This window comes from Panthera leo, chromosome C1 (assembly GCF_018350215.1).
Source record: "Panthera leo isolate Ple1 chromosome C1, P.leo_Ple1_pat1.1, whole genome shotgun sequence".
Lineage (NCBI taxonomy): Eukaryota > Metazoa > Chordata > Mammalia > Carnivora > Felidae > Panthera > Panthera leo.
Genome location: NC_056686.1, coordinates 73,465,013 through 73,484,419, shown reverse-complemented (window position 1 = coordinate 73,484,419; position 19,407 = coordinate 73,465,013). Strand labels below are relative to the sequence as shown.

Sequence of the window (19,407 nt, the reverse complement as noted above, 5' to 3'; positions counted from 1 at the left end):
GCCAAAATACTTACATATCTTTTTGGTGGTCATGGCCTATTACTTAGCTTTTGTAGATGGTTGCTTAGTTCTAAGTCTATAATTTTAATATTCACACATAAGGACAAGGCAAAGCAACAATCTGACATAAATGTTGGCCAAAAGTTAAGAGTGTGATTATAAGAGAAAGGAGATTGACTGTACCTGCCAAAGCTATCTGCAGATTCAATGCAATCCCTATCAAAATTCCAATGGCATTTTTCACAGGAAAAAAAAAATCTAAAATGTGTATGGAACCACTTAATAACCCAAATGGCCAAAGCAATCCTGAGAAAGAACAAATTTGAAAGAACTGGTTTCAAACTACATTACAAAGCCATAGTAATCAAAACAATATGGTATTGGCATAAATACATAGACCAACAAAACAGAATCTAGAGCCAGAAATAAACCCACACATACATGGTCAACTAATATTTGACAAGGGAGCCAAGAATCCTCAATGGGGAAATGATTATCTCTTCAATAAATAGTGCTGAGAAAAGTGAATATTCACATGCAAAATGGTTAAATTGAGACCCTATCTTACACCACTCCCAAAAAATTAAATTGAAATGAATTAAAGACCTAAATGTGAAACCGGAAACTATAAAATTCCTAGACTAGAACATAGGGAAAAATCTCTTTGACATTGTGCTTGGCAACAGTTGTATTGGATATAATACCAAAAACACAAGCAAAAAAAGCAAAAATCAACAAGTGGGACTGCATCTGACTAAAAAGCTTCTACACAGCAAAAGAAACAAGCAACAAAATGAAAAGCCAATCTATGAAATGGAGAAAATATTTGCAAACTGTGTATCTCATAAGGAGTTAATATCCAAAATGCATAAGGAACTCATAGAATTCAGTAGAAAAAAATCAAACACTGTGATTAAAAAATGGGCAGAGGACCTGAATAGATATTTTTCCAAAGAAAATATACAAATGGCCAATGTGTACATTTAAAGATACTCAACATCACTAATAATCAGGGAAATGCAAATCAAAACCACAGTGAGATAAAATGTCATACTTGTTAGAATGGCTGTTATCAAAAGGACAAGAGATAAGTGCTGGTGAGGATGTGGAGATAAAGGGAGCCCTTGTGCCTGGTGGTCAGAGTATAAACTGATGCAGCCACTATGGAAAACAGTATACAGGTTCTTCAAAAAATTAAAAATACAACTACCCTATGAGTTAGCAATCTCACTTCTGGGTCTATATCTGGAGGAAGTGAAATCGCTATCTTGAAGAGACAGATGCTATCCCATGTTCATTGCAGCATTATTCACAATAGCCGGGGTATGGAAACAACCCAAGTGTCCCTCAGGGGGTGAAGGGATAAAGAAGATGCTGCGGATATAAATACAGATATATAGATACACAGATGATGGAATATTATTCAGCCATTAAAAAGAAGGAAGGTCTGCTGTTTGCAACATCATAGATGGTCCTTGAGGGCATTATGCTAAGTGACATACATCAGACAGAGAAAGACAGATATGGCATGATCTTCCGTCCACGGAGAATCTAAAAAAGCCGAACTCATAGAAACAGAGAGTAGAATGATGGTTGCCAGGGGCTGGCAATGAAGAGATGTTGGTCAAAGGGCAGAAACTTCTAGTTATAAGATGAATGCATTCTGGGGATCTAACGTACAGCAGGTGACTATAGTTAACAATACTGTCTTATATGTTTGAAAGTTGCTAATCGAGTAAACTTTCGATGGTCTCACTATTTAAAAAATGGTAATTGTGTGAGGAGATGGAAGTAATCTTATCGTGGGAACCATTTGGCAATACACGTCCATATCAAATCATTATGCTGTGTACCTTAAACCGACACAACGTTATGTGTCAATTACATCTCAATAAAGCTGGAAAAAAATAAGAGAAAGGGGACTGAGGTGTGGGGAAGGTAATCATACAATGACTAGATGTTCTTTATTTTTCAAAGGCTTTCACTGAAGCATTTCTCCCAGGAATGAGGCTTTTGCAATTACATAGCAACAAAGCGTTTGAAATAACTTTGTGACACTCTAAGAACAAAACTTACACTGAGCTGAGGGGTTTATAGAAAGCAACTCCCTTCAGATGCTTTCTGCTCAAATGCTAACGGCTGTTGCAAACAACATGGATAGTATATTCCCAAAGTTAGAACGGGCAACGTCTCAGCTGAGAAAGGGTTAAATAAAGAGAATCAGATCCCAGCCAGTCAGGGTCTGAACACCAATGAGAATTTCTTTAGATGATGTAATGCTTGAATCCTGATATCCTTTTGAAAAGAGCTTGTGGTTGGAGTTTCTATAAACCAGACTGAACTGGCATTTCCTCCTTCCAAGAGTCTCTTTCTCTATCTCCCACACAAGTTTCTTAGGTGGGTTTGTTCAGATGTATTAATGTTCTTTCCTAATGTGTGACAAACAGCACTTTTTATAATTTGAATTTGAATTCTTTCAAGGTTACTAGTCCACTGCTCTCTGTGGGTCCCTCTCATTCTCACTGGTAATAACACAGAACTAAGTGATTATAGAAAATTCAGAAAGCCACCGTCTCCTCCTGGTCATTTCACTGACCACATGCTGGCTCGTTCCACGTTCGTTCTTTCCCAGATCTCCAGAGTGAGGAGGTTGTGACAAATGAAGACCGGGACCCACACTTTCAGCTACACAGCAAAATGGAGAGTTGCTGAGGTCTGTGGGACAGCTATTGTTCCATTATCCTCTTTTCCACTAGGATGCAGCTGCGACCAAATCAGTGGGACGGTTCCAGGTGACAGCAAGTCTGGTGAGCTCAGGAAACTTCCACAAGAGCACTCTGAAGCTGCTCACTCTCTAATAGCCCTCACGACTGACCTAGGGACATAGGACACACATGAAGAGACAAGGGCAGTGCATTCTGGATTTTGCTTAAAACCCTCTTTTAACTTAAATCCTGGAGGTATCAAGAGAGCGAGGCCCATAAAATGGCAGGAAAATTGGTAAGGATTCTTAGAGCACAGCAAAAATTGGCATATCTCCCAACTTGGCTGAGAAATGATTTCCTTTACACAAACTATTTTTAGATTTAAAGAAACCTTCTGAAAGAATTAATTCATCATTTACCACCCCTCCAATCAAACTTTAAAATCTTGGTTAACCAATAACTTCACCCAGCTTGTTCCATTCAAACTATGCTAACAAATAACCATCAGTTTTCAAAAGTAATGTACATCAGACATCATAGCACTAAATGAGCTAATCTATAGGAACATTCTTTGGAAACAAAAAAGTATAAAAATAGAAGACATTGCTATTTTTAAGATCATCAGCTCTGGGATGCCTGGGAGGCTCAGTCAGTTAAGCGTCCGACTTTGGCTCAGGTTATGATCTCACCATTAGTGAGTTTGAGCCCCACATGGGGCTCTGTGCTGATAGCTCAGAGCCTGGAGCCTGCTTCGGATTCTGTGTCTCCCCCTCTTTCTGTCCCTCTCCCACTCTCTCTCTCTCTCTCACCCTCTCTCTTTCTCTCTCTCTCTCTCTCTCTCAAAAATAAATAAACATTGGGGCGCCTGGGTGGCTCAGTCGGTTAAGCCTCCGACTTCAGCTCAGGTCATGATCTCGCGGTCCGTGAGTTCGAGCCCCGCGTCGGGCTCTGTGCTGACCGCTCAGAGCCTGGAGCCTGTTTCGGATTCTGTGTCTCCCTCTCTCTCTGACCCTCCCCCATTCATGCTCTGTCTCTCTCTGTCTCAAAAATAAATAAACGTTAAAATAAATAAATAAATAAATAAACATTAAAAACATTTAAAAAAAAAAAGATCATCAGCTCTTATCATCTTTTTTGTCTACCTGTAGCATAGTCTTTGAGAGAACACATTTCTTTTGTTCTTCATTGTACCCTTATCCCTTTGCGTGGTTCCTAGAACACAACAAACGTTTGATAAAGATTTGCTACGTTGAATTGAAACTTGAATTCACAAATGTTTCTTAAGCACCTAGTATATAAGGCACAGTGCTAAGTGATGGCAGAAAGGAGCACAAAGACCAGTTTCTGCCTTCTTGAGGAGCGGAACCAGCCTAAACAATCCCCAAGGGCTCTGTCACCCTGGACTCCAAGGGCAGTAGTTGCAACCACAAATGCCTTTGGAGCCAGGCAGGGAACACCAATAAATGGAAGGCTGCTGAATCTAAGACAGCAGAATATCATGAAGACAGTGGAAATTAGAGAAAGCTAATTTAATATTATCCTTTTCAACTTCAAATATTTTGCAATTACTGTACTAACAAAAAGAGTTTTGTCAATTCGCTGGCAGATTATTCATCTAGGAAAAGGAATGAAGTTCTAACACATGCTACAACACGGATGAGCCTCAAAAACACCATGCAAAGTGAAATAACCATAAAATACAGTAAGACACAAAAGAACAAATATTGTGTGAATTCACTTGCATAAAATAGTAGAATAGGCAATTCATAGACACAGAGAGCAGATAAGACGTTACCAGAGGGTGGGAGGGGAGGTGGTTACATAACATTCTGAATGTAATTAATGCCACTGAATTACATGGCATAAACATGGTTTAAGTGGCAAAATTTTACATCGTATGTATTTTATCACATTTTTTAAAAATTCTGGCAGATGGCTAGCCAGTTGAGACTCCTGAGTCCTGGCACAAGGCTTCATTCAATAATTGTTTGCCAGATAAATAAAGACATGGTTTCCACTGCCCCCATGATATTTCAGAGTTTAGTAAAAATAACACAATATTTCAATTCAGAGAGCTCTTGGTCTTGCTATTTGACTAGCTATGAAATCTTGGGCAAGTTACTTAACCTCTCCATACCTCAGCTTCCGCATCCTCGCCTTTCCCATATTACCTACTATGGGGTAATAGTGGGACTTACTTCCTAGGAGGATCGTGAAGATTGTATAAAATGATGCCTGTAAAGCTCCATTCAAAGTGGCTGGCGCATCACTATCATTAGCTATTATCAACATTAGAAAGGCTAATAAGAATTAACTGTGATGATTAGGAACACTAAAAAAAAAGAATTATTTGCAGTTTGGGTTCTAACCTAATGATTTACTTACCTGTCAATGATTGTCCTCTTAGGAACTATAGACATAGGAACATCAAGATGGAGCTCAAAATGGTGTTTTCAAACATCTCATTGTGACCTAGTGACCTCACTGACTTGCGGAAAGTCCTTTAATGACTCCTTATCGTTTTAATAAACCCCAAACCCCACAGCACAGACTTATCTTGACCTCTTCAGACTTGTAGCAGACACTGTGGCCTCCCCCATTGTCCATTCTGTGCTTCCCAGATACCCTGATTTCTGTTTTATAATCTCAGTATTTCCAGGAAAGCTGACTCATCCCCTGACCCCAGAGACAGACCACCTGTTCCAGGCCAAACCAAGCAGACCATTCCTGCCTCCTCAACATTGATATGGTTCAGGGTTGGGCATGTGATATCTACCGCTCCAATGAGGGTGAATCTTTGGGCCTCTTATGAGGAATCCTCTAACAAATTTCTCTCTCTTCTGGATGATGTAGAAGGCAGGTGTGAGGGCTGGGGCTGTTGCAGCTACTTCACTACCTTAGGAGTTACACGTCAACACGTGGGGGAGATTAGGGCCAAGAAAACCAGAGAGGAATAGACAGCTCTGATGATGTTATGACCCATCCTACCCCTGGAGTTTTCGGTTTACTGAGCTAATAAATTCCCCTTATTATTGCAACTAAAAGTTTTAACTGGTTTAAAAAAAAAGGGAGGACACTTATTCTGCTGCATTGCTCTCCACCCCACCACCCTATTCCAGCCAAACTGATCTGGTTCTTATGTCAGAATACTGCTGAACTTCTTCTGAGCAAATTGGTCTCACCAATGCATTCTCTGTCCCTGGATTATTTGTTTGACACCCTGCCTTCTATCATTTCCCTACTCTGCTTGCCCTCGTTCTCATTCATCCTTAATACTTCAGCCTAAACATCATTTCTCCAAGAAAGCCTTCCTAGATCCCTTAGTCTAGGTCAAGGTCTCCTATTATGGGCACCCATGACATTTTATACTTCTCCTCCATAAGACTTAGCACCATGATAATTAAACAGTTGTTTGATTAGTTGATCAACATCTATCTCCCACATCTGTCTGCCTTGTTCCGCGCTGCCATATCCCCAGTGCCTAATACAAAGCCTTGTCCATAACAGTAAATAAATATTAGTTAAACAAATGACTACCTTTCAGCTGCCATGGCTAATTGCTAAGGTGTTGGTATGAAACTCCCAGTAAAAACAAAAACACTTTATAAACAAATCAATAGTTGAAAAGAGATGACTTAAGATAAGAACAAGCTGCTGATCTCTAGCTGTGGGTGAACAACCACATTCAACAAAAACAGTGCAGGCACCCACTCTGCACAATACAGAGACTGAGGTACAGAAGACATTGACCTTGTCCACCAGGAGCCCTTTGCTGAACTTTAATTAGCTGGGCATAGAAAATACTGCTGCTGTGAAGTCACAGTCACATTTGCTGTCCAAGTCACATCTATTACTCATTGCTTTGGAGTTAGTTCAAGCAGGGTCAAACCTACATTTAGCCTTTCAAAAAATCTGTTTTCGCCTGTGTCCTAACTGGTAGAAAAAGCATAATTCTCAAGTGCTCCTTTCTTGCAGTTTCCTTTGAATCTTTCTTTAATCTCTAAATCTTGGAGGCAAAGAGAAGAGTGCTGGTTGCCTCCAAGCCTCTCCTCTCTAGGAGTATGAAAGCATTTTGTAAACTTCAACCCACTGTCCGCATTCAGTTTCTACCATATCAATATCCAATGGTTGGAGACGGTAAGGGCTTGGAAATGAAGCAATATTCTTGTAGGATGTCAGGATGAGCCAGAGACCAGGATCAATTTGAATTCCAAACTATGAAGAACACTGATGGCTTTGGTGTCTCGGTAGAGCCAAGCACTGGTCCATTAAAACCTGGGCTTCACCACTTACTAGCTTTGTGACCTTGTGGATGTTCGGTACGCTTTGCAACCTTCAGTTTTCTTATCTATGAATCAGGAATACAAGTACCTCACTTCATAGGTCAAAATGAGATAAAGTACATGAAACACTTCAGACACGGTTTGGCACATAGAAAGCACTACATACATTTTAACATCGATTATTTAAAAACAAAAATTTTTTTTGATGTTTATTTATTTTTGAGAGAGAGAGAGACAGAGTGTGAGCAGGGAAGGGGCAGAGAGAGAGGCAGACACAGAATCCGAAGAGGGCTCCAGGCTCCAAGCTGTCAGCACAGAGCCTGACACAGGGCTCAAACCCACGAACCGTGAGATCATGACCTGAGCCGAAGTCAGATGCTCAACCTACTGAGCCACCCAGGCGCCCCTAACTCCTCTTATTTTTTAATCACTGGGAAAAAGGTGGCAGATTAGAGAGAGGACTTTCTTCCCGCAGCTTTTGTTTTGCACTCAGCCTGCTTTATTCAATGATGACCTGTATTGACTCCATAAGCAAATGCTTCCTTGGAGATTTTAGCTGCATTTTTCCCCTGGGCCCACTTTACCCTGAAACAGCAACATGGAAGGTGAGACAGTTCAGTGCCATTGCCTTACATCCTGATAACAGCGTTGTTGACATATCAGCCCTCCATGTCAAAATATTATGACAACCATAATAAGTAAAATAAATTTAAAACATTTATTGATTTTTAAGTGTTATCATTTCCCTCTACTATCAGTGACATACAATGTCAAATGTGATATATTTGAAGTATATTTTAAGCAAGATAATTAATGAATTGGATTTAAAAGTTGGGTATTTAACATATTTTATTAGGCAGTTTGGTGAGAAATCCCCATACGGAGCAATCTATCAGTAGAAGCTCCAGGTCATTTTGTCCAATATACAACCCCAATGACATCCTTCCTGCCAAGGCTTCATGTCCACACCCATGAGATGAGAGAAAGAGATCAAAGTACGCTGCTGAAATTGCTCACACCATTCTGACAGACATCAATAACCAACCCAGCCTTTGAAAAGAGAGAGAGAAAGAAAGAAAGGGAAAAAGAGAAAAGAAAAAAGAAAAGAAAAGAAAAGAAGAGAAGAGAAGAGAAGAGAAAAGAAAAGAAAAGAAAAGAAAAGAAAAGAAAAGAAAAGAAAAGAAAAGAAAAAAACTGGAAGAATTTGGGCTTATGGTCATTTGCTCTTCCTTTTATTCCAACCAACTTCTCTTCCCTCAACTGATGGTTTCTTAGGCAAAGATAGAGATGGGTGGGGCAGAGGGGCTCAGCCCAACCACTGCCCTCTGGGCCTCATTGGGTATGACATCATGTTGTCAGGAGCAGCGGCTATAACAGTGACAAAATCCAGGTGCTACAGATGAAAGGCCCAATGTCATTGGGCACCGAGAAGTGGCCTTCAGCACAACAGTGTGGAAAAGGAGGAGGAGGGAAAAGGGGAACAGGAGCTTCGATGGCAAAGAGAGATTTCCTGACAGGGCGTATGCTAAACGAGTTATAGAGGCAATTACCCTAAAAATTTTGAAGCGGCCATTTGCTCGGTAACCTAGCCCGACCTGACACCCAAGCAGAGATTGCCATAAGCGGGGAATTTATGGTGCTGGAATGCTAGTTTAGCATAAATTACCTCAGGGAACAGATTTAAACCACTTGCGTTTTTAAAAATTATGCAACAAGAACAACAACAACGAAATGAGTTTATGCAAACCCCGTACCGACTGCAGGATGGGGCCCTCTAAGTCTTTATCTCCCAAGACGCGGCAGCTCTTCTCGCCTGTTGGTTTGCTCTCGGTGGATGAAGATTCACAGCATTAATACATAATAACTGTATCTCACTCCATTACAGGTAGTTCAGGGCTGCTCCCCATAAATGATATGCATGGCTTTGCGTCTTCATCTTTAAAACCACCGAATATCTTGGTAGCAGACATACGTTAGGTTTAATGCATCCCCTGCCATAAAAGTGTTGCTTAAGACTAATGAACAAACGAATGTTTGTTCAAACCTCTTTGTGAAAATCAAACAAGCTTTCAACAGCTATTCATATATTTATTGTCAGATGTGAATCATCACTTAGGTGCTTTGCCCTGAACTATTACCAGCTAATGCTTGTAGTTTCACGGCACTAATTCACTTGCTGCGGTTTTTGTTTTGAGGTTTTTCTCCCCCCACCCCCCCCCAGCTTCTTCCTTGCTGTCAATGCCGTCTCCTGAAAGGCTCTGTATTGAAAATTCCTCCTTGTCACTGGCAGAACTGACGACACTCGTACCCCACATAGCCCCGGAGCTGTCTCCGGAAGGGCCACGGCCTCCAGGGACGGTCCAGCCAGCGCCTGCCTGCCCTGGATCGTGCACCGAAAACCCTCCTGAGCAACTGAGCAGAGCAGGGCCCGCGCCCTGCCTCTGCCCCCGCCCCTTCTCACAAAGTAGCTGTTTTTTCAGACTCAGCAGCACCTGAAAAGCTCCCACAAGATTTACCCATTATATTAAATAACAGGTTTTAGAAGCTGGGAACTGTTATTCTAGTGTTGCTGGGTGTCATTAAGGTTGCACGTCTATGCTTGTTTAATTTTTCTTCTGCCATTAAGCAAACTAAATGCTCGGAGATTTTTTTCTGTCTCAGTGGGGTCCACCCAGAATAGAAAAGAGAATAAGTGTTCCAGGGTTGTGGAACTGGGTTTTTTTGTTGCTTTCATTATGAGGAAGGAATTAAAAATCCCTCCTAGTCAGTACTTAAAATATCAAAGTCATTGTTTAATGCCTTTGAGTCACTGTACAGCTAATTCAATTGCACAGTGTAGCGCCGTTTCACGGTGTGTGAAACACAGATAGTACATAGAAGTGATTGCAAAGTTGAATAAACACCAAATTAGTTTTAAAAGTCTGCAACTTCCCGGTGGAGTCTTTCAAACTGAACCGCACGCGCTATTGTCTGACAAAGTCAATGGTCGCCAAAAGGTTACATTACCTCTCACTTGTGTTAGCGCGAGGGGGTACCCCCTGGACGCCGCGGTGTCTGCAGGAGGTGGCTGTCCTCTGAGAGGTGTGTGCGCTGACAGCTGAACGTAACCTGCCTGCCTGTCACTCGGGGACACATGGCAACACAGCCTGGTGTGAGCAAATAAGGGGAGAGCAGGGTGGGTGACAGAAAGACCATGGCCAAATGAGAGACGCAGGGCGATTTTAAAAGCCGTTTGGAGGGGCGCCTGGGTGGCGCAGTCGGTTAAGCGTCCGACTTCAGCCAGGTCACGATCTCACGGTCCGTGAGTTCGAGCCCCGCGTCAGGCTCTGGGCTGATGGCTCGGAGCCTGGAGCCTGTTTCCGATTCTGTGTCTCCCTCTCTCTCTCTGCCCCTCCCCCGTTCATGCTCTGTCTCTCTCTGTCCCAAAAATAAATAAAAAACGTTGAAAAAAAAAATTAAAAAAAAAAAATAAATAAAAGCCGTTTGGAGAGTGCCTGGGTGGCTCAGTCGGTTAAGCGTCCAACTTCGGCTCGGGTCATGATCTCGCGGTCAGTGAGTTCGAGCCCCGCATCGCGCTCTGTACTGACAGCTCGGAGTCTGGAGCCTGCTTCGGATTCTGTGTCCCCCTCTCTCTGCCCTTTCTCTGCTCATGTCTCTCTCAAAAACAAATAAACATTAACTAAGTAAATAAAAGAAATTTGGTATAAAAAAAATACTACAGTTTGAGACTTGGAAAGTCAGCTTGAAGGCCCTGACCCCGCTGCTTCTTGGCCACGAGACCATCCATGGTCAAGCACTTCACAAACCTCAGTCTCCATATCTGAGCCCATAGTCAGTAATGATCATTACTGATTATTTATTATGTGTGTTGCAAACACAGTTCTAAGTGCTGAAGTGCTGAGACATAATATCAAACAAAACAAGTAAGCCTGTGTCCACAGTGACATTTATTATCTATTAGAAACAATCATAGAAATAAAAAGACAATACTTATTGATTGCTAAGGATGTGTTAAACGTGGCACTAAGGGCAAGAGGTATAACTACACAATCCCCATCCCCAGTCATTCACTCATGGACCCAACAAATACTTTTGAGAACCCTAATAAGTACCAGGTACTGGGAATATAACATAAAAAAATTAAATCTCTGGCTTCATAAAGCTTTCATTCTAATCAGGAAATTTGAGCAATGGCTCACCTTCTTTAAGTTGTTGCTCAAATATCCATTTCTCAAAAAGGCTACATGAATGCCCTGTTCAAAATTTCAACCATGGCCCAGTATCCATTCCCGTTTATCCTGCTGTGCTGGTTGGTTTTATGTGTCATTGTAATTGGGCCATGAGGTGGCCATATGTTTGTACAAACATCATCCTGGGTGTGAGGGTATTTTTTAGCTGAGATTAACATTTGAGTCCGTAGACTAAAAAGATTGCTGTCCCCAGTGGAGGTGAGCCTCATCCAATCAGTTGAAGGCCTGACTCTCCCAACACTAAGAGGGAACTCATCTTGCCTGATCACCTTGGCAATGGGACATCGGCTTTTGCCTGCCTTCAGACTTGAGCTGAAACGTTGCCTCTTCGTGGGTCTTTAGTCTGTCAGCTTTCAGACTAGAACTTATGCTGTCATCTCTTCTGCTTCTCCAGCCTTTGGACTGGGACTGGAACTATGCCATTAACTGCACACGTTGGGGCTGCTTGGCCTCCATAATCGTGTGAGCCAATTCCTTAAAGTAAATGTTGATATAGATCCCATTGGTTCAGTTTTTCTGAAGAACTCTGACTGAGATGTCTACTCTATATTTTTTCTCCAGCACACTTATTACTTTCCAACATACTAAATAAATAACTTATCAATTACGTTTTTGGTTTATTAATTATTTCCTCCAGTAGAATGTAAGTTTCACAAGGAGTTTGTTCATTGATACAAGGCTGGCACCTAGTAGGCGTTATAGTAGGCCTTCAAAACATAGTTGTTGAAAGAAGAAACAAACAAATACAGTATGCAAGTGGAGGTAAGTACCATGAATAAAAATAAAACTGAGTAAAGAAAATAGAGGGAACCATGGCAGGTCTTTTTATAAAAAGTGGTCATATCTTGGTGGGATAATGAATATTGTTTCAGGATGGCTATCCTATTATTTATCTTCCAAACTGAACTTTTTTCTTCTTCTTTTAACTAGGCGTTTAATTTTGAAATCCTTGAGATTTACATGGGATTGTGACATATAATACAGAGAGAGACTGTGTCCTCCCTACCTAATTTTCCTCAACAGTAACAGCTTGTAAAACAATAGTCTAATACCACAACCAAGCTATGGACACCGATACTATCCACTAATCTTATTCAGATTTTCCCAATTTTACTTCCCTCACCTAGGCAACCACTAATCAGCCCCACCATTTCTATAGTTTTTCCAAACAGGGGCACTTTTGAGAGCACAGAGGGACACTATTAATAATTATGGCAAGACAACTGGCAAATCAGGACTGTCCCTGGCAAAAGATGACAGATGGCCATCTATTTATTCTGGAACAATAGCAGCGGTAACAACAACTGCGGACAGTCACGGCATGCTTGCAGTATCCCAGGCGCCGTACTGAGCCCTGCTCACATTATCATTTTTAAAACTCAGAACAATCATATGAAGCCAATACTGTTATTGTTCACATTTTACAGATGACAAAACTGAGGCAAGGAGGCATTAAGACATCTTCCCAGGGGCCCAGGATGTACAGCTCTCAGAACCAGGATTCACAACAAGGTCTATCTGGTTCAAGAACTTGCCTTTTTAATCCCTACATATTAAACAAATAGTTACAACTGAGTTGTTACATCATTACAAATGAGCCAAGTGTTTAGAAGGGGAAGTAGAAAGTGCTACTGAAGCATAAAGCGGGAACTGGAAAAATACCTCCCACAGTTATTGTAATGATGGGAAACTATTAGCCTGCTTGTGCGTGCACGCACACGCACACAAACATACACACAAACACACACAAAAACAGAAAACAAATGTTTAAAATGTTCAGCATTGTCAACCTACATGCCAGAAGAAATGGCCTTAAATGGACATTCATCATCTTGAATTTCCAACATTTTAAGAGCAATCTCCTTAAAAGTGCAGTAGCTTCCCGTATATTCTCTGAGACGCTGACATAGAACACTGGATTTTAAACTTTTTAAAATGTACGGTTTCCAGCTGCAACCCAAAGGAAGAGTCCCACTCAGCATGACACCATAAGCCAAGTAGCAGAGTTCCCCCCGCAGAGGAAATCACCTCTGAGTTCCCATTGATGTTAGAGGAGCCATTACTGAGGGACTGAGTCTTTCAGATTTAAAATCAGGTGGAATATGTCCTGGGGGGTGGGGGGTGAGGGGGAAGTGCCCACTAGGCAAAGTGGAACAGATCCAGAAGCAATTGTGTCAAGTTTCACATCATGTTTCCTTAAAAGGAGGAGAATTAAGGATCAGCTACCTTAGCACATACTTAAAAATAATTATTACTCATAAGAAAATCTTTGATATTTTAATACGGCAGTGAGAAAACCCAATCAAGAGTAAGCACCTGGGCTAAGTTGGAATACTGAAGACTGAATATCTTGAAAAGGTTATCCTGAGACTTTCCAGTTCTAAACCTCTAGGTCTGGTGCTGCCTGGCTGGTTCGGTCAGTGGAACATATGACTCTTGATCTTGGGTTGTGAGTTCAAGCCCCACGCTGGGTGTAGAGATTACTTAAAAATAAAATCTTTAAAAAAAAATAAACCTCTGGGTTTACTGAGATCTGATAGAAAGTCAGGATGATGGGATCCTATAGGAGAAAATCATCAGCCCATGCACATCAGCTGCCACGGTACGGGGGGGGGGGGGGGGGGGGGGGGGGGGGGGAGGGGGAGGTGGCAGGGAAGGGGTGAAAATTGGTTAAGGTGCTCACAGACTCAGCATTGAAACAAATACTGGGTTGGAGCCAAAAGACTGAGTTTGAGTTCAGGCTTGGACATACTCAGTAGTTCTGAGCAAAATTCCCAGGTCCCAGTTTCCTTATCTATAAAATAAGGATAAAAGCACTTAATAGACAGGGTATGTGGGTGGTTCAGTCGAGTAAGCATCCAACTCTTGATCCCAGCTCAGGTCATTGAGTTTGTGAGATTGTGAGATTGAGAGATTTGAGAGATTTGTGAGATTGAGAGATTGAGTTTGTGAGATTGAGCCCCTAGTTGGGCTCTGGGCTGTCAACACAGAATCTGCTTAGGATTCTCTCTCTCTCCCTCTTTCTCTGTCCCTCTCTAAATTAATAAAAGCTTTTATTAAAAAAAAAAAAAGCAACTGATGGACAAAGTTGTATAAGAATTAAATGAGACAAGGTATGCTCTGTATGTACCCCAAAATTGCATATTAATAAGGGCATTCTTTTTATTTGAGATATTGAAAAGAAGGACACAAGGAATAAGAGTTGGGAGAGAAGATAAAAGGCTGCAGGGGCCCCTGGGTAATTCCTGCAGGAAAGGCTTTCACAAGACCTGCAGGCCAAGGTCAGGTCTTTAGGGCCTTTTTGGAGCAGCTCAGTACTCTGCTTGGAAGATTGTACTCTAGAAGTCTCCGTGACCCATTTTTTCTAACCAGCCGATTTTGATCCTGTCTTATTACCCCATCCACAGGCTAGAAAGCATTTGTTTACTGTTTTCACTCCAGAAGACAGTAGGCAGTGGACAAAAAGTGGGTCACTGTCACTCTAGCTAGGTCTCTGTTCAAATATCACCTTGCCAGGCAGGATTTGATTCTTTTTAAATAAATCACACTATCTAAAGTAGCAGCCTCTCCTGCACACAGTCTAACTCTTACCCTGACTTTTTTGTCCTCAGAGATGTTATTACTCCTTGACATGATTTTGCATGTTGATTTGCTTGTTGATTGCATGTTCCTCCAATAGATTGTAGGTGCCATAGGGACAAAAAGACCCTATCTGTTGTGGTACATACTAAGTGCTCAATACACTTTTTTTTTTTAATAAATGACTGAGTGAATTCCATTCTCGACTGTATTCTGTTGACATTCTCCTGTCTTTGCTGCCTCAGACAACTCTGCAAAATTCTGCTGTTTTGCACTCTGCTCAGTTCATTGTCTTTCCCTGTCATTTGAATCTTTTCCTTACTTTGTTTGGGTTCTCCCAAAATCAGAGCCTGAGACAAGAGCTTTGGTGTTGGTAGTTTACTTGGAAGATAATCCCAGGAGTAGAGGGAATAGGGAGAGTGAGGCAAGGAACAGGGAAGAGCCTTGCCTGGGGGGCTGATGTGGGAGGTGGGCACTCAACTCCACCTAGGGTCCCTCAGGCACTTACTGCACCTTCCAAAAGATGGAGGGTAGAATATTAATCCGCACAGACTTAGGAACATGAAAAAAACAAAGTGTAGTCTTGCCCTTGAGAAAACTTTACTCTGAGTGAAAATGAAAACAAGAAATGCTTATTATGACCTATTTATTGTACCAAAGGGAATGAAATTTCACTGAGTGCCAAACATGAGCTAGGCACTGTGCTAGGAGATTTATATAAATTATCTTATTTCATTACGGCAACAAGAGCCACCACATACTGGCTTCTACAGTTTAACTGGGTTCTTCCCAGTTTGAGTTCCCATACATGATCTCACCAATTCTCACAACAATTAAATAAGAGTTTTTATCTCCATTTAAGAGAAAAGGGAGATGGAGAGAAAAGAGATAATTTGCCCTGGGTCACACCACTGATTGATGACAGGTCTTTCTGACTCTATAGTTTGTCCAGTAGAGAAACAACTAGAGGAAAAATGCAGGGTAGCGTACATTTGAGTGGGTGAGTATGTGACAGAGACATGAAAAAGGAATCAGGGAGGGAAAAGAGTGTTGTGAGCTAGATGTTATTTTAATAAGATTCCAGGAAGAAGGTGAATTTGGTTAAATGTTTAAAAAGGTAGAAAAGAAGGGTGCAGGGTGGCTCAGTCCATTTAGTGTCTGACTTCAGCTCAGGTCATGATCTCATGGTTCCTGAGTTCAAGCCCTGCATCAGGCTCTGTGCTGACAGCACAGAGCCTACTTGGGATTCTCTCTCTCTCTCTTCCCCTCTCCTGCTTGTGCTCTCTTTTTCTCTCTCAAAAATAAATAAGCATTTATAGCAGCACTCTCAACAATAGCTAAATTATGGAAAGAGCCTAAATGTCCATCAACTGACAAATGGATAAAGAAATTGTGGTTTATATACACAATGGAACACTACATGGCAACGAGAAAGAATGAAATATGGCCTTTTGTAGCAACATGGATGGAACTGGAGAGTGTTATGGTAAGTGAAATAAGTCATACAGAGAAAGAGAGATTCCATGTGTTTTCACTCCTATGTGGATCCTGAGAAACTTAACAGAAGACCATGGGGGAGGGGAAGGAAAAAGAAAATGGTTAGAGAGGGAGGGAGACAAAACATAAGAGACTCCTAAAAACTGAGAACAAACTGAGGGTTTATGGGGGGTGGAAGGGAGGGGTGGGTGGGTGATGGGTATTGAGGAGGGCACCTGTTGGGATGAGCACTGGGTGTTGTATGGAAACCAATTTGACAATAAGTTTCATAATAAAAAAATAAAAATAAATAAACATTAAAAAAAAAGGTAGAAGAGGACAGGGGAGAAGTGGGGAGAAGAAAAGGGGCGGTGGTAGTCCAGGAAGATGGCAGGAGAGAAACTCGTGAAGACAGAGTCCCTGGCTCCATGTGTCCAGAATCCTGTTACCCAAGAGCCCACCCCATGTTATCTTTCATAAATAAGTAGCATGTCATAGAATTATGGAACACGAAAGATATGGATTTGGAGTGCGATCTAAGTCAAATGAGAAAGACGGAACAAACTAAAACAAAGAACAAAATCCAGATTGTGGGGATGATTCTGAAGCCTTTGTACCTTAGAAACTCTTAATTTTTCAAAGGGTATTTGAAAAGACATATATTCCGTTGGTGCAGCCTAACAACAGTGGAATGCTAATAACCTTTAATTTCCTTGACTTCTAACCTTCCTAACCCGCTGGGCTGCTGGAATAGCACTGTAAATCAAAATATGCCGAAGTATATGGCGAACATGTGTATTGAGTCATTCCAAACCGCCTGCTGGCTTTAAAAAACACCACTCACAATAGTATTTATGCTGTTTTTATTTTTTATATGTCTTTCTTCTCACTCGTGCCGCAACTGATTAGTATAGGCATCAAAAACCACACACAATAAAAAAAGAAGCAGAAAAGAGACCGAGAAAATGGTAGGAAAGGCCAAAATATCCCTGCCATCCCTCCCCACCCCAACTGTTCTAAATGTTCTTCTATTTTCAATAAAAAAAAAAAAAAAAAATTTGGAATATTGCCTTGGGTCTACTAAATCATTAGCAAATTAAGAACCTGTTTTTAATAACATTTAACTTGTAAATAATGCATTAATTGACTAGCCTGAATGTTAGCTTGCGCATTCGAAACTCTGCTACTAAATTTGTAATGAAAGAAATGTGCTGTAACAGTAGGCTATATGGTGAATATAACAGATTAAATATGACAGTTGATATTTGTGAAAATGGGGTTATAATTAGAGGACACCTGCAGCTGTTTTCCAACCAAAACAACAGAAATTAAACATGCATAAAGTGTGTGCATGTGTCACATTTTCTGTTGGCGCATTCCTTTTGTTCTCCTGGAGTCTAGTATTGGGCTTTTTCCCTATCTTTTTGTCAGATCAAATTTCTAAGGAAGCAACAAGTGGCTATTTGTGAATGCAGTTTATTCGATCTCTAACTGATACATCCTGGAAAGGAAAGAGAAAGAACATGAATCTTTCTTCCCAACAGTTAGGAGTTGCTAAAAAACATGACTGATGACCCAGCATGTTGAAAATGCTCAGAATTAGAAGGGGCCATGTAAGGAGGAAACAGCAGCTTCCTCAGTCTTACCTGCGTTGCCCCCAACTTATCTAGTAAGATTTCTGTGATGGATACATGAAGAATGTGACACCGTGAAGGTTATTCATTGCTAAAAATGTGTATGGTGGCTGGTGGGTAGAAAAGTCGCTGAAAATGGAGATTAAATTGATTATTGGCGGGGCGCCTGGGTGGCTCAGTCGGTTGAGCGACCGACTTCGGCTCAGGTCATGATCTCACGGTTTCTGAGTTCAAGCCCCACTTTGGGCTCTGTGCTGACAGCTCGGAGCCTGGAGCCTGCTTCGGATTCTGTGTCTCTCTCTGCCCCTCCCCACTCATGCTCTGTCTCTCTCTGTCTCAGGAACAAATAATACTCTGTCTCTCTCTGTCTCAGGAATAAATAAACATTAAAAAATTAAAAAAAATAGATTATTGGCAATGACTAATAATTAACAAAGTGCTGTAATTTCATTAATTCATGCTTCCATTTATTCAACAAAGATAAGTGCTTCCCAGTGCTGACAATAAATTAGGCAACAGGACACACAGTGAATGAAGAGAAAGACCATGAAAGTCAGGGAAAGAGATGAAATTCTAAGAAGCAAATCTTGGCCCATCTTGTCCAGAGAAGTTAAATAAGGTAAAGACAGAAAAGCTTTCCTTCGATTCTTCAATTTGTCAATCAAAAGTCATTAGTGACCTCAGCAAAAATAGTTTTAGTGGAGTATTGGTGACAGAAACCAGATTACAGTTTGTTACACAGTGAATAAGAGCAAGAATGTGGATAAAGTGACTATAGACTGCTCTTTTCAGAGGTCTGACCATGAAAGGCCAGGGAGGGAGGGTGGGAGAAAGAGAGAGAGAGAGAGAGAGAGAGAGAAAGAGAGAGAGAGAGAGAGAGTGAAGGGCCAGTTTCCAAAGACCTGAACAAGTGGCACGTGCTGAGTGGTGGTCACAGCCATTGTTCATCGAGTCTTGGCACATTAACGTGTATGTGTGCATCTCAGTTACGTGCTTTTTTTTTTTTTTCTGTTAGAAGTTGCAACTCTCTTCCAAATTAAAATTCTCACTTAACATGCTAATTAGTCTTCATTTTACAGAGGATCATATTGAAGCTTGGATATATATTCAACTCTACTACATATTATCAATGAGTTGCCATTAACTTGGTCAATAATCTGCATTTGCCTGGGTGCAAAGTTTTACAATTTCTGCTCTAATTGAGTTAGGCCCCAAACCATATAACATTGCCACACTTGGGGGTCAAAAATAGCTGAATATGGGCAATTTTATGTGGTTCAATCTGATAGGAAGCAGCGGGGCTATGGAGATCATAGCATTTCTGTACCATTTTCAAGGAGACATAAGGTGGGAAGAAAGAAACAAACAAGAAAGCTGGGACAAAGGGTATTGAGTGAGTAAAAGGAAAAAAAAAAAACAGTAATCTTTTTGTCTGGGTTAGGTGTGTGTTCCCAAGGGAAATAATTTTTGAGGATGTAGC

General features: G+C 41.2%; 1 long non-coding RNA gene across 1 annotated transcript; it reads right to left on the bottom strand.

Moving 5' to 3' along the window:
* Nucleotides 1–1,947: 1,947 nt before the first annotated feature.
* Nucleotides 1,948–10,080, bottom strand: LOC122227356. Its single transcript, XR_006205986.1, has 3 exons — nucleotides 9,995–10,080; nucleotides 3,848–3,917; nucleotides 1,948–2,875 (listed from the first exon to the last, which is right to left on the bottom strand). It is a non-coding gene; the product is annotated as an uncharacterized LOC122227356 (long non-coding RNA).
* Nucleotides 10,081–19,407: the final 9,327 nt, after the last annotated feature.